Raw genomic sequence first — 23,607 nt, forward strand, 5'->3', positions numbered from 1 at the left:
AGACACAACCCTCAGTTAGAAAAATCATGGCCGCAGTGATCTAGGATGCAGATGGTGTTATCCATGTTGATTTCCTTGATCGCTGAACAACAATAAATTCAGAGTGTTACATCACAGCGCTGCGAACTCTGGAACGACGGCTAACAAGGGTTTGAAAGAAAAAGGGAAATGTTTCCCTGCAGCATGAGAAACCAAACCACACACTTCACGTGCCACCACAGTAGAACTTCAGCGACTGAATCTCACCTCCATACAGTTCAGATTTAGCACCATCTGACTTACATCTGTTCCCGATAATGAAAGAGGATCTGCAGGGACATCATTATGCTTCTGATGAAGATGTTGAGAGAACTGTGACAGTGTGGTTGCGGAAACAGAGTGTCTACTTCTTCTGTGACAGCTTCATAAAACTTGTTCATTGTTGGCAGAAATGTATCCAATTGGTTGGTGATCATGTGGAAAAGTGAATATTGGTAATTAAAGATCACATTCTAAGGATTATTTCTGCATTTGATTTATTAAAATATTCCCATCCAAATCCAATTAACAAAGGTGGAGGCATTACTTTTCATTTGACCCTTGTGCAAGGGAGTACATTGTAAGTGGGTAGAGGGAGATCCTGACAGAGGGCCTCGAGGCATATTCCAACTGGAAAACTCATCCGAGGGCAAGTGTCAGGAGGTTGGTTGGTTCATTTTGGGGGAGGGGACCAAACAGCAAACTCATCGGGCCTATGATCTAGCATGGCAGAAAGCAAGTGAGGAACAACACAAACAGCAAAGTCCAGTCAACATGCAAACACAGAGGGAAAAAGGACATCAAGGCAGCAGAAAAAGGAAAGAACACGAGAGAGTGGGTGGAAACAGGGAGAACAATGGTGCCCCAGAAACGCTACGTGCAGTGGGGTACTAGCACAGTCACTGACCTGTCCTGATAACCACATGCGGCTGGTCCCGGCGGAGGTTCGAGTCCTCCCTTGTGTGTGTGTGTGTGTGTGTGTGTGTGTGTGTGTGTGTGTGTGTGTGTGTGTGTGTGTGTGTGTCCTTAGGTTAATTTAGGTTAAGTAGTGTGTAAGCTTAGGGACTGATGACCTTAGCAGTTAAGTCCCATAAGATTTTACACACATTTGAACATTTGATAACCACACCATACCATTATCACTATACAACGAAGACAACACTAGGGGAAGAAGACACAAGAATAGGAGAACCAAAGCAATGCAACAGAACAGACAAAAATGTAGGGAAAAGGTGGAGTGAACCTGGTCAGTGTGGAGGCAAGGTCAAGGCTTCCACGACCAACACTTATGCTAACTGCGGGACTAATTCCAAAGGAAGATTCAAGGACTTATAGCTGAGAATACAAACCACTTTCACAAAGAAAATCAAGAACAGACATAACCAAGCAAGGGTCATCCGCAAACACCCGAGACAAGGAATGTGGGAGGGAATATTTAGTGGGAAGGACCAAAAGGCAGTGGCATTTCAGCAAATATGGATCATCGAGATAGGAGTCCAACAATTACAAAGTGGGGGTGGGGGGTCATTGCGGTGTAAGAAACCATGGGTCCACCTAACATGGCCAGTAAGAAGATGGCAGAAGATGGTAGATTCTTGCTGGCAGATGTAAGAAGGCCAACACGGTGGGAGTCTCCTCGATGGTGTGAAGTTCATTATACAAGACGGTAGCCTAAGAGTCAGCCAATGTTTGAGCAAAAAGGTATTTGATGTAAAGCTGTAAATCCACCTCCAGTGGGGTCCCTCCTCTCCCAGCCAGATGATCAACAATTTCATTGCCTGGGATCCCTACATGGCCAGGAGCCCAAAGGAAATCAACCAAACATGCAGCATCAACAAGATCAGCGGGAAGGTCGTGGATGGCAGAGACCAAGGGGTGGCGGGAAAAACACATTGAGTGCATACATAACAATACATGGTTGAGGGAGGACCATTTAATAAAACAGCGGTCCTGACAGATGGCCATCAGTTCCACAGTAAACACCTCACACGTGGCATGCAAGAGATGCTATTCTGTGCCAACAGAAGGTGTGAAGCTGTATCCCACATGATCAGTGAATTTAGTGCCATCAGTGTAAAAAACAATTGCATCCTGAAACTCCCATATGAATTTTCAGAACAAACAATGGAACACCACTGGAGCGATGGACGCTTTTGGTCCCTTGAAAAGATCCATCAGAATCTGTAGCCAAGAAACTAACCAAGGAGGGCATGGGGAGGTGGTCAGGAGAGAATGTGTGGAAGAGGGCAAGGAAAGGAGACAGAAGTCATGGTGGAGAGAAGTGAGGTGGGGCCCAACCAGTAAACCCACCCGAGGGCAGGCAGAAGGCAGGCAATGGCCTGTAGCTGTGGAAAGAACAGAATAGGAAGGGTGAGCAGGGGAAGAGCAGATAGCGATGGCACAGCAAACCAGGAGCTGGGACTATCCCAGTGTCAACCAGAAGACTACTGACAGGGCTAGTGCAAAAGGCACCAGTGGCTAAACAGATACCATGGTGGTGAACTGGGCCCAAGAGCAGCAATGTGGAATAGGCAGCTGATCCATAAACTTGACAGTCATAGTCCAGACAGGACAGAACCAATGCCTGGTAAAGGCAGAGAAGGGTCAAATGATCTGTACCCAAGAGGGGTGGGTAAGGAAGCAAAGGACACGAGCTTATGAAAACAGCCAACCTTCAGAAGAAGGATATGGGCCAAACAAGTAAGTTTGTTGTCAAAAAGAAGACCCAAGAAATGGAACTGGAGGACCATGACCAAGCATTGGGCATCAAGGTAGAGCAGTGGATCAGGATGGGCTGTAGTACGGCGACAGAAATGTACCACCCCTAACTTAAGGTGAGAGAACTGAAAATCATGTGAATGTGTCCTTGTGGAAATGCGCCATATGGCACCCTTGAGCTATTGTTCTGCAGAGGGTACTGAGTGGAAGCAAGCCCTAATACAGAAATATTCCACTTGAAAAGGCTTGACCAATGGTCCAGTGGAGGCCACAAGTCCATTGCCAGTGATTAGAAAAGGAACATTTATTACTGAGCCCCGTGGAATGCCATTTTCTTGGGTCCGCAGGGAGCTGAGACTATTGCCATCTGCACTCCGAATGACCAGTGGGTAGGAACAGGTGAATGAAAAATGGGAGGGGACCCCAAAGACCCCATTCATAAAGTATGAGGAGGATGTAAAGGTACCAAGCTGTGTTGTAGGCCTTAAAAACGCTCAAAGAAAAATGTGACATGATAGCAGCGCTGAAAAAAGGCCTGCCAAACTGCATTTTCCAGTTGATTCAGATGATTGATCGCAGACTGTCCCTCCCGAAAGTCACACTGGTAAGGAGATAAAGGGTCACAAGATTCAAGAACCCAACTGAGCAGATGAGCCACCATCCATTCAAATAACTTACAGGGAACATCTACATCTACATGATTACTCTGCTATTCAAAATAAAGTGCCTGGCAGAAGGTTCAATGAACCATCTTCAAGCTGTCTCTCTACAGTTCCACTCTTGAATGGTGCACAGGAAGAACGAGCATATTTTTCTGTGTGAGACCCGATTTCCCTTATTTTGTTGTGAAGATCATTTCTCCCTATGTAGGTGGGTGCCAACAGAATGTTTTCGCAACCGGAGGAGAAAACTAGCGTTTCAAATTTCATGAGAAGATCCCATCACAATGAAAAACGCCTTCATTTTAATGATTGCCACTGCAATTCGCATATCATGTCTGTGGCATAATCTTCTCTATTTCACGATAAAACAAAACAACCTGCCCTTCTTTGAACTTTTTCGATGTCATCTGTCAGTCCCACCTGATGCAGATCCCACATCACACAGCAATACTCCAGAATAGAGAGGACAAGCGCGGCGTAAGCACAGGGTGGGGCGGGGGGGGGAGAGGAGGTGAGGGGAGGTGGGAGGGGAGAGGGAGGAGGAGGGCGAGAGGGGAGGGGGAGGAGGGAGAGAAGAGGAGAGGAGAGAGGGACCAGACTGGGGTAAGGAAGAGGCAGGAGGCGGAAAGGATGCAACAGAGGCAAAAGTAGAAGACATTGACACTAAGTGACATGTGCCCAAGGCACAAGTACCGAAACACCTCAGAAGTAGCAGGAAGTATGACTTCACATCTCATTGGTAAAACCTAACCTTGACCTTCTTTGGGAGGGTATCTCCTTCTAAAGCCAGAATAAAGGCACCAGTATCAGTGGGGTTGTCTTTACGACCCTTCTTCACACGTCGAAAAGAGTGAATGCTGGCTGCATCACTCCAGGTTAGCCCATAGTTTTAGAATTTGGTCCCTTTAAAAATCGGTCCCTGGACCATATTCAGAGACTGGTAAGGGTTAATAGGCACCAAGACACCACCAACACGATCACAAGCATGAAGACCTGCAGACTGGGCAGCAGAAGTAGCTTTGATCAACTGGGAGCCCAACCACACATTACTGAGAAACTCCACTTCGCCAGACTTGTCCTCTACATTGTCCACAAAAAACAACAGCTTTGTGGTGGTGAATATGCCCTGTTTGTCCTAGTACTGATCAGGTAGTGGAAAAAGTATTTCATCCAAAAACGGCGTACCTGGCCCTCCTCCCAGAGTGTGGGAAGGGGGAAGGAGTGAAGCAAGAGGGGAGAGACAGTAGGGGTGAAGGGAAGGGAAGAGAAGGCTGCAGGGTCATATGAAGCAGCATTCAATGATTCTTTACCACTCGAAGAGATGGCCATTTGAGAATGGGCATATTTTTGCAGCGTGACACTTTTCATGTGCCAAGCATCTGCTCTGATAACACCCGTTCCAATCAGGGGCTCTCCCCTTGGGTGCCACCCAGCCACAGCAACAGCCATCTGGCACGGTGTTTGTTGCCGGCAATTCTGATTCTTCAGGATGACAAGCACTCCTTGGCATACATGGGAAAGCAACAGCTCAAGTATCAGTAGTGTGATTCCTGTGTTGTCAGACGACTCAGCCAGATGGGTACATAACAGCACCAACACATGGCTTGGCTACACGTGCTGGTGATCTAGTGGGTCGGAGGGGGGTTACCATGAGGAAGGAGAACAGGAAAGAAGGGAAGAGAGAGGAACCCATGCTGTAGATGCTAGGGAGAGAGTTCTTCCTCAAATGCAAATGGTTCACACCGAAGACAGAAAATTTAGAAGTGGAGGTCAAACCCCAAGGGGAGACCAAAAATGCCAAAAAGGATGAAAGAAAACAGGCAAGAGGAACAAAACCGCAAGGAATACAGGCAAGCAGATGGATAGCCATGTTGACATAAATAAGCACTCCAAGACAAGGGAAGGAGGGGCAGAAGGGAAGGAGCGAGCATGGGGAAGAGGGGCACAGTCAAGGAAATGCAGCCCAGAAAAACAGAATGGGCTGCAATAACTCAGGGCCCATGTGCACCATGCACGCACACACAAAAGAACCATGAGCTCCCTGAAGGGCGAGTGTCAGGAGGTTGACACCCCCTAAATGAAAAAAGAATTCGATAATTCCAATGATTAGGACATTGTCGTATGGTGATCGCATAAGTGAGCAGGAGTTGGTACCATTAGCACTGAATAGGTAAGACCTCCACTTCAGTGACAAGACTGCCTACAAAATTAATCCAGAAGGCACAAGAGGCCAGACCTAATTCATAATGAAGTACTGGATACTATGATTTCCAAGCTGAAGGTGGAGATGAGCTGTGAAACTGATAACTATAGTCCAGTCAAGACAAGACCAGATTATAGTATGAAGTAGAATAGTTTGAGCCCATGAGATATGGGCAAGGAAGCAGACAGTGGCAGGCTTTCACATGCAGCTCGATTTAAGCTGACACATACGTGGCAGAAATGTCAACTTTTTATCAAAGGGGAGTCCCAAAAATTGGGATTGCATAAAAAGGTACAAGTTCTGGGTACCTAATACGAATTCTGGGTCATGACAAGCATTTTTGTGGGAGAAAACTGAAAGCCATGGGAAAGGGTCCAAGTGAAGGTCCTTTGGATTGCTCCTGGCACTCTGCCAAGGCTGGAGATTGGTAGCTACACCAAATGCAAAAGTTTTCAACATACAGTGTGGCGGTAACTACTGGTACAAATGAGGTTAATGACCCATTGGTAAATGTATTCAACTAGTAATAATCATGCCTCGATAATAAGAAAGAGTCTAATATTCAGACGGAACCCTGAGGGACAACGTTCTCTTGGACTACTGGGGAATTCAGTGAAATACCAACACCAATGTGAAACAATCAATGGATAAAAATTGAAAAATAAAAATTGGTAGGGAGCAGGGAGAGCGCCAGCTGTGGAGGATGAGTAAAAATGTGACGGTGCAAATCAGTGTCATATTCCTTATGGGGTAGCGTTTAGAAAAAGTTTGTCATATTAGTTTCCAACCTAATCAAACTATTAATTATGGATCGGCCATCTCGGAAACCACACTGCTAGGAGGACAAAAGGCTCCATGATCTAAGAAACCAGCATTATCATTGGGCTGCCATCTTTTCAAATAGTTTGCAGAGCATGTAGGCAAGTCTAACCAATCAGAACCTGTTGATGGAAGTTAGGTTTTCGCCTGGCTTAAGGATTGAGATAATGCCACTATCTCTCTATCGTGAAGGAAAATCATATGACCAAGCTAACAGAAAACATCAAGTCAGGTTTCACTTTTGACTTTTTCTGTTTGTGCTTGGGAGGTCTCTGCTTCTGTGAGGATTTTCCTCTCTCGACTTTGGAGATGAAGGTGATCAAGCTTTATTACAACCTCTTTTGTTTTGGGAGGGTCCTTTCCAGGTGTTCTCCTCTCTGGTGATGCCAAAGGGAAACAAGGTGCGTCTTTCTGCGATAGTGTGGTGATTACCACCAGTGCTAGTGGTCTGGAGTCTATGGGAGCCCTCAACTGGACAACGTGCTTTCACATGTGACTAGGACTGGGAGTTGGAATTATTTGAGAACTTGTCATCTTTGTGGTTTTAGATGTAGATTTTGCCACTATGTTCACAAAGTTTGATGCCCTGTTGGAAGGATAAAGTCGTCAATTTTTTTCCTGGCGTCTTGATGAGGAAACTGGTGCAGCATTTTGTGCTCTTTTTACTGTTAAATATAGGACACAGTATAAGGAAGATGGTATACATAAGTCCATTGTACAGTGGGAGGACATGTGTCCAAATCTCGTATGAACTACTGTGCAGCTCTGTCTCTGTTTGTAAAATTAGGTCTCCATGGAAGATAAGACCCTGAACGATGTTGGCCTTGTTATGAGGAGCAATGGTGACTGATACATCTCCAAGCTTGTTGTGGACCTAAAGTGCCTGCAATTGTTCAGCATTCAAAGTTTCAGTCAAGAGAGTTTTATTTCTCATTTTTCTCTATTGCAGCTAGTTCTCAGAACTTATCCTCAAGATTTTCACAAAAAATAATGACCGTGTTGTAGCAAAAGATTCTCCATCAGTTCCAGAGTTTACCAAGAAGTGGGTGGACTGTCTACCACCTTTTCTTGTTGCCTGGCTCCTGCCTCACTGCATGACTAAAAATTAGAATGCTATAGTGTTATGAGTCCCTGCACTGAAATTCTGTTTCTTTCCTGCTGAGATGGTCACATTACCATGGCCACTAGCAAGGGTGAGCTTGATATGTTTCACTGTGCGTCATCCATGCTGAAGCCACTCACATTGATTAGAAGGTCTCCCCATGAGCACCAATCCACCACTGCAAAGGTTACCTGGAATAGTAGTCATTTCCCATAATCCTGGATTGACAGGCACCTACTCCTCTATATACAGATGGAGTTTGGCAGTCAGGCATCAAAATTGTGATCCTTGCATTGTTGAGGCGGGGGGCTACAGCTGTGGACATACATGATGACACTCCCTCTTCCTCACCCCCATTTACGAATCTACAATGAATTTTCTATCACACTGGATTTCATGTGTGAACATAAAAACAATTCCAATGGGAGATGCATTATCGTATAAGGGGGTGATCAAAAAATTTCTACTCAAAGGCTGTTCAGTCCAGAATTGGTACGCCAATCACACAAAATTGCCGTGAACAATGAGGCAATCATCCCACAGACACACTAGGTTGAAGATACCCATTTGGTAAAACATCATGTCCTGCTGTGTGTAGAAGTCCATACCTGCCTGCTGAAAATCCTCGTATGACAGAACTGTCAACCCTTCAGGCCCTTTTTCATGGGACTGAAGGCACGACAACCACATGAGGAGAGATTAGGTTCATAGGGCAGGTGCTCAAGTGTCTCCACTTCAGTTAGTGTAACTTCTGCATTATGAACTCTGAGATATTGGGAAGTATGTTATCATGAAGCAGTGGTGCCCTCGGTAGCTTTGCCTGAACTGCATGCCGTAACTTCTCCAGCATTGCACAATACCATTCCCTGGTGATGGAGACACCAGGTTCCTTGAAATTAATAAGCAATCGGCCCCATTAGTCAAACGACAGAGTGGGCAGATGGGTGGCTCTTGAACTTTTTGGGATGATGGGATGATGGATGACACCACTGCATCATCGACACTTTTGACTCCAGTTTCCAATGGTGGCACCAGATTCTGTCACCTGCAACACTGCACTCAAAGAACGTGTTCCCTTCAGCATTGAAGACAGCAAGTGCTATATATAAGTAGCCATCCAGTTTGCTTTTTGTTTGATATTCAACACCCTGGTATCCACTGGTTGGAGACCTTATGGTGGCCTAACTCCTTCTGGATAATGAGTTGCATGCTACGGAAGCTGATGCCAAGACCCTTTGCTACCATATGAATGGTTATGCGCTGGTCTGCCCTAATTGCATCACCAGCCGCCCACTTGTTGTCTGTAGCGGATGAGGCTGGTCTTCCAGATCACCTAGCATCTTGTGTGAAATTGCGACCCACAGAGAACTTGGTGCACCATCCAACAATGATGGTGTTTACCAAGACATGCTTCCCCACATGCATTCATTTTCTGGTGGAATGTCTACCGATGTTTGTCCTATGTCAGCGAAGAAAAAAGTAACAGCAGTCGCAACTGTTTGGACACATTTGCTAATAATATCACCATAGCTCACGTTTCTGCATTTGTGGCTATGTACCTGCATCGGAGTGGTTCTGAGATGCATATACGCTGCAGCAACACCCTCAAATGGAAACTTATTGATCATCCCCTATATGTCTGCATAAAGTGGATTGATTATGCAACATGTAAGGGCATCCTTTATGAACAGCAAGCAAAGGGGAGACCAAATTCTAAGAGGGTCTCTTAAGTGAGTAAGCCTGGAATAATGAGGATGGGGTGGAGAAAGGGTTGTCTGGATAATAGCCGAGCTGTCAATGAGACTGCTCTCCTAGCGACAGGTCATCCCTTAGGACACGCAGGAGTTACTGGGGGGCTATTCTAGCCACTAATGCCACAACAGGAGGTATAAAAACATAATCGGAGGTTAGATCTGTGATACAGAAAATTAAGAATACCACACTGCAAAGCTTATGTGGGGCTTCACGTTTGCCTACTGCATATGCAAAAAAGAACAGTGAGTGCCTTATGGGGTGACAGGGGGGTGGGGAGCATGGTGATACTGGAATATGATATTTGCTTGTATCAACATCTGCATTATCTGTTAAATTTCTGTGTTTTCCAAGTAATGCTAAGAAAAGTACAACACACCTGCATAGCCACACCTATAAATGCACTCTGCAAACTACTGTGAACTGCATGGCAGCGAGTACTTAGCGTGGTACCACACAGATTTCTTCTTGCTCCAGTCATATACGGAGTGCAGGAAAATGATTTCTTAAATATGTGCACTATAGCTGACTAATCTTTCTTCAGGGTCCTACAATGGTGATACGTAGGCGGATGAAGACTATCTCTAGATTCTTCAAAATACTTGTTCTTGAAACTTTGTAAGTACGGTTTTCCAGGATAATGGGCATCTACCTTCAAGCTTCTTCTACTTACTTTCAAGTTTCTCAACATTTCTGTGAGATTCCCATGAGTCAAACAAATGTGTTACGAGTTGTGGCACCCTTGTTTATATATACTCAATGTCTGCTGGTAGTTTTATGTGACCAGGTCTCATCTGCTCCAATATTTTAGTACTGATTTTAGAAGTTCATCTTTTCTTTAACCTTACAATGTCTTCACAGAACTTGCTAAATGGCTATTCCTTCATATTTTTGTTGAAGTTGCTGAGTTTTGCTTTCATAGAGATACTCTTGAGTGAAGAAGGAATATCAATGCAGTCTATCTGTTTTGAACTGAGATTTCATCAACATTGCAGCCATCTATAATGTGTGCATAACCTCAGAACAAGCTCTCCTGAATCACCACTTGAATCGCTCATTAACTGTAGCCAAGCTGCTTCTGACATCTATTTGCTGGCCTTGCCTACTCTCAACCAAAGTATAAGTTACTTCGTCAACACATAATCAAACTAGCACTTGCTTTGCCAACTCACAATCAAATTATCACCTCACCACCTAACACACATCTCATCCTATATTACTATGAGTAAGTATGTCATCACAACCTTCATTCCAAATATGTGCCACACTCATCATTATGTTAGTAGTTAATACTTACAGCCAGTATTGCAAACTGCACTTCACTCACTGTAACTACATATACAATGTATACCTGTATTTATAAATATTTACTGATAAAAATATCCAGGAAAGCACTGGAAATCATTATTACTCTATGAGGGTGGCATATTTAGTCACATCTTCAGTTAACTGTTTTGCTTTCGGTTAAAAATCAATATTTAGCTTCTAATGATATCTGATCAATCAACTGTTGTCTCCTGTTGTGTATCCTTAACTGGCTGATATCTATTACCTGTGTTAGTTCAGATAAGCATTGTGATGTGAATGGAGTCTTATGCACTACAGTGACACATACTACATCACAATTTATAACTGGCTTCATATAAGACATTTACAGACAATATTTGATTATTTTCTACTATGTAAAAAGTATTTTATTATGTAGAATCAGTTGCCAAGGACACAAGTTTAATTTCTGCTAAACATATTTCCTTTGGTTGTCATATTATATTAAATATGCAGTTTGTTTCATAGACCCATAGTAAGCAGATGATCAAGCATGTGAAATGCACGAGAAAAACAAAAATACATAACATATATTTCCAAAGGAACTGATACGCAAATTTCTTTCTGTGAATACTAAGTGTTACACTATTCAAGGATGAGGAAAAGTATATTTAAAAATGTAAACAAGTGTATACGTACTACAGCGCACAGTTTAAATACATGGCTACTGTAGACAAGCACAGTCAAAAGCAAAAACAGTTAGCAAGACTTGGATACAAATACTTCATTACTGCACTGAATGCATGATACAATCAAGTCTTGCACACAATTCATGTTAGGTAGTGTAGTTAATCATAAGCATATGAACTGGATTTGGTAAGAAATTGATCAACATAGTTGAAGAAGCCATCCACTACTAAATCATTTAGGCTCTTTATTAGCAGTAGCTCAAAATTTTAAGCCTGCTTGCAGACTACAGAAAATGCACGTTCCTGAATGGAGAATGTCTATCTGGGTCAAAATGACATTCATTTACTATAACTTTGCAGTGCTTCTGTGTACCGAGCTCGTGGCAAATTTAATTAAGCAATAAATATACTGAGAAGAAGCTGTTGGTATACCCAGTTCTTTGAACAAGCTTCTGTAATATGTTCTTGAATTTACACAACATACAATGTGTATTACATATCTGAGGACCTGGACGACTGACTTGGCTTGATGAGTTATCCCAAGATATAGAATAAAAGTAAGCAAAAGCACACCAGTTTCTTTTTCTCTGTCTGCGTCATCTATGATTGACAGCATTTGCATTACAAAAAGGGGTTCCAGCAATTCTGTTGTATGCTCCTGCCGTGTGAATTGACTACAGAATAGAACAGAAACTTTATTGTCACATAACATGTCATATACAATCAGATGATTGGGACATAGGTGACTTGTCAGTATAAAGCTACTTTTTAATTGTAAGTATACAGAATAATTACAGGTATTTTGTAATTTTAAATGCCACAAATGACTTAAAAATAATCATATTGTAAATAAAGTAAAATTAAGAATAAGTACCACCCCCCCCCCCCTCCAATGAACCATGGACCTGCCGTTGGTGGGGAGGCTTGCGTGCCTCAACGATACAGATAGCCGTACCGTAGGTGCAACCACAACGGAGGGGTATCTGTTGAGAGGCCAGACAAACATGTGATTCCTGAAGAGGGGCAGCAGCCTTTTCAGTAGTTGCAGGGGCAACAGTATGGATGATTGACTGATCTGGCCTTGTAACACTAACCAAAACGGCCTTGCTGTGCTGGTACTGCGAACGGCTGAAAGCAAGGGGAAACTACAGCCATAAGTTTTCCCGAGGGCATGCAGCTTTACTGTATGGTTAAATGATGATGGCGTCCTCTTGGGTAAAATATTCCGGAGGTAAAATAGTCCCCCATTCGGATCTCCGAGCAGGGACTACTCAAGAGGACGTCGTTATCAGGAGAAAGAAAACTGACGTTCTACGGATCGGAGCGTGGAACGTCAGATCCCTTAATCGGGCAGGTAGGTTAGAAAATTTAAAAAGGGAAATGGATAGGTTAAAGTTAGATATAGTGGGAATTAGTGAAGTTCGGTGGCAGGAGGAACAAGACTTCTGGTCAGGTGAATACAGGGTTATACATACAAAATCAAATAGAGGTAATGCAGGAGTAGGTTTAATAATGAATAAAAAAATAGGAGTGTGGGTAAGCTACTACAAACAGCATAGTGAACGTATTATAGTGGCCAAGATAGACACGAAGCCCACGCCTACTACAGCAGTCCAAGTTTATATGCCAACTAGCTCTGCAGATGATGAAGAAATTGAAGAAATGTATGATGAGATAAAAGAAATTATTCAGGTAGTGAAGGGAGACAAAAATTTAATAGTCATGGGTGACTGGAATTCGAGAGTAGGGAAAGGGAGAGAAGGAAACATAGTAGGTGAATATGGATTGGGGCTAAGAAATGAAAGAGGAAGCTGCCTGGTAGAATTTTGCACACAGCATAACTTAATCATAGCTAACACTTGGTTCAAGAAACATAAAAGAAGGTTGTATACATGGAAGAATCCTGGAGATACTAAAAGGTATCAGATAGATTATATAATGGTAAGACAGAGATTTAGGAACCAGGTTTTAAATTGTAAGACTTTTCCAGGGGCAATGTGGACTCTGACCACAATCTATTGGTTATGAACTGTAGATTAAAACAGAAGAAATTGCAAAAAGGTGGGAATTTAAGGAGATGGGACCTGGATAAACTGACTAAACCAGAGGTTGTACAGAGTTTCAGGGAGAGCATAAGGGAGCAATTGACAGGAATGGGGGAAAGAAATACAGTAGAAGAAGAATGGGTAGCTCTCAGGGATGAAGTAGTGAAGGCAGCAGAAGATCAAGTAGGTAAAAAGATGAGGGCTAGTAGAAATCCTTGGGTAACAGAAGAAATATCGAATTTAATTGATGAAAGGAGGAAATATAAAAATGCAGTAAATGAAGCAGATAAAAAGGAATACAAACGTTTCAAAAATGAGATCGCCAGGAAGTGCAAAATGGCTCTGCAGGCATGGCTAGAGGACAAATGTAAGGATGTAGAGGCTTATCTCACTAGGGGTAAGATAGATACTGCCTACAGGAAAATTAAAGAGACCTTTGGAGAAAAGAGAGCCACTTGTATGAATATCAAGAGCTCAGATGGAAACCCAGTTCTAAGCAAAGAAGGGAAAGCAGAAAGGTGGAAGGAGTATATAGAGGGTCTATACAAGGGCGATGTGCTTGAGGACAATATTATGGAAATAAAAGAGGATGTAAATGAAGATGAAATGGGAGATACGATACTGCATGAAGAATTTGACAGAGCACTGAAAGACCTGAGTCAAAACAAGGCACCGGGAGTAGACAACATTCCATTAGAACTACTGACGGCCTTGGGAGAGCCAGTCCTGACAAAACTCTACCATCTGGTGAGCAAGATGTATGAGACAGGCGAAATACCTTCAGACTTCAAGAAGAATATAATAATTCCAATCCCAAAGAAAGCAGGTGTTGGCAGATGTGAAAATCACCGAACTATCAGTTTAATAAGTCACAGCCGCAAAATATTAATGGGAATTATTTACAGACGAATAAAATCCAGGGAGAAGAAACAAAAACTATGAGGTTCGCCGACGACATTGTAATTCTGTCAGAGACAGCGCAAAGGACTTGGAAGAGCTGTTGAACGGGACGGACAGTGTCTTGAAAGGAGGATATAAGATGAACATCAACAAAAACAAAACAAGGATAATGGAATGTAGTCGAATTAAGTTGGATGATGCTGAGGGAATTAGATTAGGAAATGAGACACTTAAAGTAGTAAAGGAGTTTTGCTATTCGGGGAGCAAAATAACTGATGATGGTCGAAGTAGAGAGGATATAAAATTTAGAATAGCAATGGCAAGGAAAGCGTTTCTGAAGAAGAGAAATTTGTTAACACTGAGTATAGATTTAAGTGTCAGGAAGTCATTTCTGAAAGTATTTGTATGGAGTGTAGCCATGTATGGAAGTGAAACATGGACAATAAATAGTTTAGACAAGAAGAGAGTAGAAGCTTTCGAAATGTGGTGCTACAGAAGAATGTTGAAGATTAGGTGGGTAGATCACGTAACTAATGAGGAGGTATTGAATAGGATTGGGGAGAAGAGAAGTTTGTGGCACAACTTGACTAGAAGAAGGGATTGGTTGGTAGGACATGTCCTGAGGCATCAAGGGATCACAAATTTAGCATTGGAGGGCAGCGTGGAGGGTAAGAATCGTAGAGGGAGACCAAGAGATGAATACACTAAGCAGATTCAGAAGGATGTAGGTTGCAGTAGGTACTGGGAGATGAAGGAGCTTGCACAGGATAGAGCAGCATGGAGAGCTGCATCAAACCAGTCTCAGGACTGAAGACCACAACCACAACCACAACCACAACAACAACAACAACAAGAATAAGTATTTACTTAAAGTACTTTTTTAGCATGACAGAATAAAATGTAACATCAGGCACAGTTGTTTGTGACAGACAGTCATAAATTCTTCTGCACTGCAATAATATTTGCTTGCTAATGTAATTTACATACGTCTGCCTGTGTCTGTATATATGCGGGTGTGTGTGTGTGTGTGTGTGTGTGTGTGTGTGTGTGTGTGTGCGCGCACACGAGTGTATACCTGTCCTTTTTTCCCCCTAACGAAAGTCTTTCCGCTCCCGGGATTGGAATGACTTCTTACCCTCTCCCTTAAAACCCACATCTTTTCGTCTTTCCCTCTCCTTCCCTCTTTCCTGATGAAGCAACCTTGGGTTGCGAAAGCTTGAAATTTGTGTGTTTTTTGTTGTGTCTATCAACACACCAACACTTTCTCATTTGGTAAGTTACAGCATTTTTGTTTTTATATATATTTTCCCCACGTGGAATATTTTCCTCTATTATAAACTTAATTGTCTCATAGATATAGAGGCCAGGAACAGCCATAAGATCAAGGCCTTGAACAGAGGTCTGCACGACTGTCTTTTCTGCACCTGCCATGGCTCTAATGGTTTTTTTTCTGTAGATTAAAGACTCTCTGTAAGTTTGTTTTTTCTGATCCTCAAAAAAATTATACCATATCTAATCACAGATACAAAATATGCATGATATACAACTTTTTTGACTGGTGTTTCTATTATACTGCTTATAACATTCATTGCAAATATTAGACTATTTAGATGGTGACACATGGCATCTACGTGATCTGTCCATGACAAATTCTTGTTCAGCATTACACCTAGAAATTTTGTACAGTTTGTGATGGCAAGGTGATTGTCCTCATATGGTATTTCTAGTATATCCTGTACAGCTTGTTTCATGGTAAAGTGAATGATTTGAGTCTTTGTTAGATTTAATTTCAGATCATTATTTCTCACCCAGGCTTCAATTTCAGCCAAAGACTGCTGAAGATGATTAACTAAATTTTCACTTTTCTTGTAACAGACTATTGCTGTAGAGACATCCGCATAGAGAATAGTGTCTGAATTTATGTTAGTCAGCAAGTCATTTATATAATACAAGAACAATATTGGCCCAAGGATAGATCCTTGTGGCACACCTTGTTCTATCTTTTTCCAACTTGAGAAGAATCTCTTACCAGTTTCTTCTATTACTGTTCTTTGTTTCCTGTTTAATAGGTAAAATGACATCCATCTCAGTGAATTTTCACTAGAACCATGTGCTTGTAGCCTGTGAAGTAGTAGTTTGTGATCTACTGTGTCAAAGGCTTTACTTAGCTCATAAAATATGCCCGATACATTCATATTTTTATCCAGACTAGTAATAATTTTTGTAATAAGCTCATTAATGGCTTGCACAGTGCAGTGTCCTCTTTGGAAACCATGCTCACTGTTCTGGATAATATTATGCAGATTACTATAGTTAACTATCTGGTTACATGCAGCTCTTTCAAATATTTTGGAAAATATTGATAACAATGAGACAAGTTGATAATTACTCACTTCATCGTGTCTGCCTTTTTTGTAAATGGGTCGTATTTCAGCATACTTCAGTCTATCAAGAAAACATCCTCCCTCGAAAGATTTATTCATTATAAGGGGCAGAGGATGTGCAATACTGTGGGTGACTGACTTTATTATTTTAGTAGGAATTTCATCCCAGCCTACAGAATTTAAATTCTTCAACGACGTTATGATATCAGCTACTTCAGGATAGGATATATGGGTGAATTAAAATTTAGTGGGGTTACATAAACTGGAAACAGGGTACACGTTTGGCAGTGAAAGTACATCATAAGTTTTATATGAATTTATGAAGTGGCTGTAAAATCTTCACAGATTTGTGTAGTGTTCCAAACAGTCTCACCTTCAACCACCAGTTCAAGTTTCCATTGTCTGCTTTCTTTCGATACCTATTTCATTCTTTACAACAGTCCATATTGCTTTACACTTATTTTTAGCTTTTGAAATGTAATTATTGTTTGCCAATATTTTGGATTGTCTGAAAACTTTATCAGACTTTCTTATATTGCCTTAACATAATTTAAGAATTCAGGGTCTCTATTGGCTTTCGCCTCCATATGAAGTTCTGTTTTCCTCATGCTTGAAATCCAAATACCCCTCGTTATCCACGAATCCTTCTTAGGTGTGTCAGTTTTTGTAGTTATAAAAGGAAAACATTCATTGAACACCATCAAGAAGAGCTTCAGAAAGTTATTGAAATTTTCGTTTACTAAGGACTTAGCAGTAAATGGTAATGAGATGAGGCTGATTTTATAGACAAACATTTCTACATTTTCTTGTCTAAAATTTCTGCTTTTCTCATTTGTGTGCTTCGGGCTAACACAAGGTAATGACACTAATAGAGCACTGTGGTCTGAGATCCCTAAGCTTATTATACATTTTTCTGTTACTCTGTAGTTTAAGTTACTAGCAATGTTATCAGGATGCCGACGAAGCAGTTATTCTTGTCATTTCTACAAAATTTAGAATAAAACCATGTGTGGACATCAGCTCCTTCATCTTAAGGGCAAATTTGTCATTTTTTCTCACATCTATACTAAAATCAGCACAAACAACAATTTTTTACATAACTTTTCAGTTTTGAGTGAGTGGAGTAAATTTTCAAGTTTGACCAGAAAAGTGCACGAGATTGAGTAACCAGGGGTACAATATATGCTGAATATCAGCATGTTATAGTCCTTAAGTTCTATGCAACAACTCTCAAATATGCATTCTTCATTTAAAATATTGAAATTTTGCTTAACTTGGTATTTTACTGATGAATGAACCAGAATACATGAACCATACCAATTGTCTCTACAGAAGCTAGCTGCTACTTCATAATCTGTAAGTTTGTTCAATAAATTTATATTTTCGTCTCTAAGCCAATGTTCACTTAAGCAAATAACCTTTACAGACCATTTTGTTCTGTATAGAAATATTTCTAAGTCATGAAGCTTACTGAGCAGATTACTTGATAAACCTCCAATATTCAAATGCACAACAAGATTATAATTTGCTATTCTAGATGTGATGTCATCAAAATTAACTGCTCTAAACTGGTGAGACACAACTTTTTGTAATTACTTATCTTAATGCTTTTTCCTCCCGGTTTCTACTAAAAAATCCTTAAGATGGCATGGTGGTGAAGTTTTTCTCTTGTTATGAGTGGCACCTATTGATTCTTCTGCTGTCGTTTCTTCTGTTGTTGTTTCTTCATGTGATGATGATAGCCCTGATTCTGGCAATGTTGATGCTGCCACCACTTGTGATAGTGGTTCTGTTGTTGTCTCTGATGATGGTGGTTCTGCTGGTGATTAAGATGATGATGCTGCATCTGCAGTTCCTGCCACAACTGATGAGGATTGTATTGCTTCAGACGATGCTGGTTTTTCTGCCGTTGGTGAGGGCTGTGCTGTATCAGCTGATGACAGTGGTTTTGTTTGTTGTATTGATAGTTGTTTTTTTGTTGCTGTGGTTTTTGATGGTTTCACTGTGGTAGTTTTATTATTATTTGTGGCTGGCATGTTAATCTTGGTTCTACTGTTGCCATCAATGTCTCCATAATTTTAGAGCTGAGAAGTCTCTTTCCCTTTCTGTTTAAGTGCATACAATGTCTTGTAAAACTGTATCTCTGTAGGTAGTTAATAGGTAGAAATTGAGTGTTTTCATACATTTTGCATATGTTCTCTAACTGTTTGGTGGATTTCATGATTTCTTTATTTACACACGAATCGTTTATGAGGTCATGTCTATGCGGAATACCAATGATGATCATTGGATTATTGTTTGACTGGCATCCAGTACTTCCTTTAAGTTTTCAACAGCACTCGATAATTCATTTTGGTAAACATATCACATTCTAATTCCAATAATTTAACATTTTCAACCTCTTCTATCTGCAAGCCTTCATATATTACATATCTACTGTGTGGAAACCTTTTGCAGGTTCTAAACTACATAAAGTGAGTCTTTTTTCCAATGTTTAATGACAGTCAATAGGCTACACACCATTTATTAACAGCTCTTTCTTAAAAATTGCATTTGATTACCTATTTACTGCAATGTCTCTATCATGAGAAAAAAAAGAACTTCTCAATATGATATATTAAAAGATCATTAATATATGAAAGAAGAAGTAAGGGTCGTATGATGGAAGGTACTTTGTGAGTCATTACATTCAGTTTAATAAAAGGCTCCTTCCTTCTTGACACCCTTTATTTCCTGTTACATTATACTTCTGTAACTCCATTACAATATTGTATTTCTGAAGATTGCTCTTGAACTAATGCTACCTGCCTCACTACTAATTTTGAATAACACCAGCATTTAAGATTTTTGGTGGCTACTCCTCTCTGTTATTCTAATGCTGATGTTTGATGTCATCTTCCTTACTGTGTCTCTCTATTGACTCTTTATTTCTGTAGCTTTCTTGTACAACTTTACACACAGTTTCCAGTCTTGGCTTTTCCTCTAGGGAACAGAATTTACTACACTTATTTATTTATCTCTTGTTCCGGTGATCCATGTTTTGACACTATCACAGGATATGGAACGTGTCGATTGTACAAGCTTTTGGCCAGAATTTATGGTAATACATAAAACAAAACAAAAACAGTAAACAGTAACTTAGTCCCACCACAAAAAATATGTGCTTTCGTCTAAGATGTTGATGTCAAAACACAATACCACTAATTTCATTTGTACCTCAAGGGCACAGTTCAAATGGCTCTAAGCACTATGGGACTTAACATCTGAGATAGGGGCACAGTTCAAACAGATTGTATCTACTGCACAACTCACAAACCGAGTGGGTTTCACTTTTATTAAAAAAACAGTCTGTATGTATGAAGCATTCACTTTATTATCACATAATCTTTGTGGAACACTTTTTATTTATTACTTTTTTAAATCATATTCTGGGAAGCAAAACAAGTAAAATCTCTGCTGAAAAGAATTTAGAGTGGCATACCATGCATCTCTGAGCTATAATCAGCAACAAATGCATGGGTTAATATTTATTAAGACTACTCTTGTTTCTTGACTGGAATACTCTCTTTCAAATTCTGAAGGTGGCAGGGGTAAAATACAGGGAGCGAAAGGCTATTTACAATTTGTACAGAAACCAGATGGCAGTTATAAGAGTCGAGGGGCATGAAAGGGAAACAGTGGTTGGGAAGGGAGTAAGACAGGGTTGTAGCCTCTCCCCGATGTTGTTCAATCTGTATATTGAGCAAGCAGTAAAGGAAACAAAAGAAAAATTCGGGGTAGGTATTAAAATTCATGGAGAAGAAATAAAAACTTTGAGGTTCACCGATGACATTGTAATTCTGTCAGAGACAGCAAAGGACTTGGAAGAGCAGTTGAATGGAATGGACAGTGTCTTGAAAGGAGGATATAAGATGAACATCAACAAAAGCAAAACAAGGATAATGGAATGTAGTCTAATTAAGTCGGGTGATGCTGAGGGAATTAGATTAGGAAATGAGGCACTTAAAGTAGTAAAGGAGTTTTGCTATTTGGGGAGCAAAATAACTGATGATGGTCGAAGTAGAGAGCATATAAAATGTAGGCTGGCAATGGCAAGGAAAGCGTTTCTGAAGAAGAGAAATTTGTTAACATCCAGTATTGATTTAAGTGTCAGGCAGTCATTTCTGAGGGTGTTCGTATGGAGTGTAGCCATGTATGGAAGTGAAACATGGACGATGGATAGTTTGGACAAGAAGAGAATAGAAGCTTTCGAAATGTGGTGCTACAGAAGAATGCTGAAGATTAGATGGGTAGATCACATAACTAATGAGGAAGTATTGAAAAGGATTGGGGAGAAGAGAAGTCTGTGGCACAACTTGACCAGAAGAAGGGATCGGTTGGTAGGACATGTTCTGAGGCATCAAGGGATCACCAATTTAGTATTGGAGGGCAGCGTGGAGGGTAAAAATCGTAGAGGGAGACCAAGAGATGAATACACTAAGCAGATTCAGAAGGATGTAGGTTGCAGTAGGTACTGGGAGATGAAAAAGCTTGCACAGGATAGAGTGGCATGGCGAGCTGCATCAAACCAGTCTCAGGACTGAAGACCGCAACAACAACAACTCTTGTTTCAGAACTATTACAAAGAGATGTATACAAGGAAAATAGTTTTTACTCGATGTGTCACTCTAACTGGTACAGTGGGATGTCCCATCTGCCAAGCACCTCACAGTGGTTTGCACAGTATAGATGTCGATATGAACCAAAAACTTGAAATTATTTAGAAAACCAACTTTATCAGTACAAGACAAATTATCATGTGTGGCTAATTCAAATTGATAAGCATATTCTAGATGTAGTGAGCCTTATTTATGTCTTTCAAGTGTTAGTTTTCAGTTAAATAAGAGTGAAATGACTCATTAACTATAATTTATTTGAAAACTACGTTATGAATAAGAATGCTATCAGTTTGAAAAAGTAATCTAACATAATCAAAGAGAAACATAAAATTATTTTCTAACAACCAAGTAGTAGTAATTTCACACCAACACAGAAAGACACTGAACCTCTTATTAAAAAAAAAAAAAAAAAAGAGTAATAAGTGTTGTCTTACTTTCTCATACAATTTTATCTGCTGTAGCTGATTTGTCTCATGTTTTATAGTTTTCTGTTGGTGTCAGAAATTAATCACTAATTAATATTTGGGTATAAAAATTGTACACATGCAGGGTGCATTGTTCGTTAACCAACACTGCAGACTCATTTTGTAACATAAATGCTAGCCAATTTCTCGCAGCACTGTGCAGATTAATTATTCTGAGTGAAAATTGTAACTGTAACAATTGCATTACATTGCTGAAAACTTACAATGAAACGGTTACTGGAATAGAAAGAGAGCTAAATATTTTTTAAGTTTATTTTCAGGATCGAAAACGAAAAGCTGAAATTCTTCGAGACAAAATGCATAATTTTGGAACATCATTTAAATAAAGAGTGTTTTCTGAGCAAATACTTCTGTTCCTCAGAAACGTGACAGACTTTTGACATTTTTATTCCCAACTATCACAAATGCATATATATCTGGAGCACGATAAAAAATGTAAAGGGAGATTCTTAAAATTTACTTCACAAATAATGCAGCACAGTAAATGGATACAGGAGAACGATTTCTCTAGATTTACCGAAGCAATAAAAAATATCTGATAAACCTGCGCGGAACGTACTTAACAATTACGTTCAAGTTTCGCGGTTTCGTTCTGAATGTCAATCTGCGTAAGTTCTTAACAAAGAACAGAGCGAGTTAATAATCTCTCACGCATCACAGAAGGCTTTGTCGCACATACCTTTGGCAAGATTGGTGTAAAACACAGTACGCACACACAACACAAATGTCAACACTCCGTGGTAATATTGCCCTACGCTTCTTCCTGATGAATCAAAACACATGTTCTCCGAATGTGTCGCACACGCCCACTTCAGTGTAGCCAATACCCAAGCAACAAGTTCTTGCGTGTTTATCCTATGCATGTACAATACTCGTTCCATAGACCTTCCCGTGACACGAGGGCACTGCGATCATTAACATAAATGTTTGAGCGACAGAACCAACATATGGGAGGACCAGGCAACAATACATAAGCGCACAATATGCACAGATACAACACAGATATAAGTGCAGTTCTTAGCTTCTCATGTAAATGCAAGCTCCTCCGATCACATGTTTTTGTAAGAACTACAAGAAGTCTTATTAAATTGTAAAATTAAATGTATTAATCCTTACCGTTCTTATAACTAACGTTACATGAATCATTGGTTGCTATAGTTTCATTTGCGTACTCTCCTGTCACATTTGTACCCTCTTTTAGTACGACTGTGCCTATTTTATTCATTTATTTTGAGCCATCTATATCTAATTAGGAAGTTATTCATTTAGATGAACAGTGTTGTTGAAAAGCGAATACAATAATGTACTCTGGTCGATCCGCAGAAAACACTTATCGAACCCCAACATTATCCTATCTCCATGATCTAACGTTCTAATCACTGATAAGAATTACTCACTCTTTGACAATTTACATTGTATGAATTTAGTCTCTTGGATGTGGAAAACGTCAAAAGTATACATTTAATTTAAGTGCAATACAGCGAAATGAATTTATATTCGGCATATTGTATTAGAGTGTTAATTTTGATTGTAAGACATCCTAAAATTTTATATTTCAGAATATGTACGTAGTTGTTCTTATGTGGAAGAGAATGAGTTGTTCAACCTGCAAAAAGAACACACTTTACATCTTCTGACGTCAGAACATGTAAAGTGTGTTCTTTTTGCAGGTAATACAAGTATATTAATAAAAAATTGTACACTCCTCAGGTCGAAAAGACAGCTAATGAAATACTCCAAAACATCGACAGATAGTTCAAGCCAAACGTAGGGGAGAGTGGGGCACATTGAACCATAAAAAATATTTCTCTGTGTTACTCATCCAATAATTTTATTACAGAATTGTGATTTACAGATGTTACAGTTTAATCATTCAAGTATCAAACGGCCTTATATGATTGCATTG

The 23,607-nt window shown here is 40.3% G+C and overlaps 1 protein-coding gene across 4 annotated transcripts in view; it reads right to left on the reverse strand.

Moving 5' to 3' along the window:
* The window catches only part of LOC124789978 (copine-8-like), a 232,275-nt gene extending 209,629 nt beyond the window's left edge, over positions 1-22,646 (reverse strand). For all 4 annotated transcript variants that reach the window (XM_047257521.1, XM_047257520.1, XM_047257519.1 and 1 more), the window contains exon 1: positions 22,381-22,646. The gene's annotated coding sequence lies outside the window, so the exon portion shown is untranslated. The remainder of the gene's footprint in view (positions 1-22,380) is intronic.
* Between the last annotated feature and the right edge of the window lie 961 nt (positions 22,647-23,607).

Source organism: Schistocerca piceifrons, chromosome 3 (assembly GCF_021461385.2).
Source record: "Schistocerca piceifrons isolate TAMUIC-IGC-003096 chromosome 3, iqSchPice1.1, whole genome shotgun sequence".
Classification (NCBI taxonomy): Eukaryota; Metazoa; Arthropoda; class Insecta; order Orthoptera; family Acrididae; genus Schistocerca; species Schistocerca piceifrons.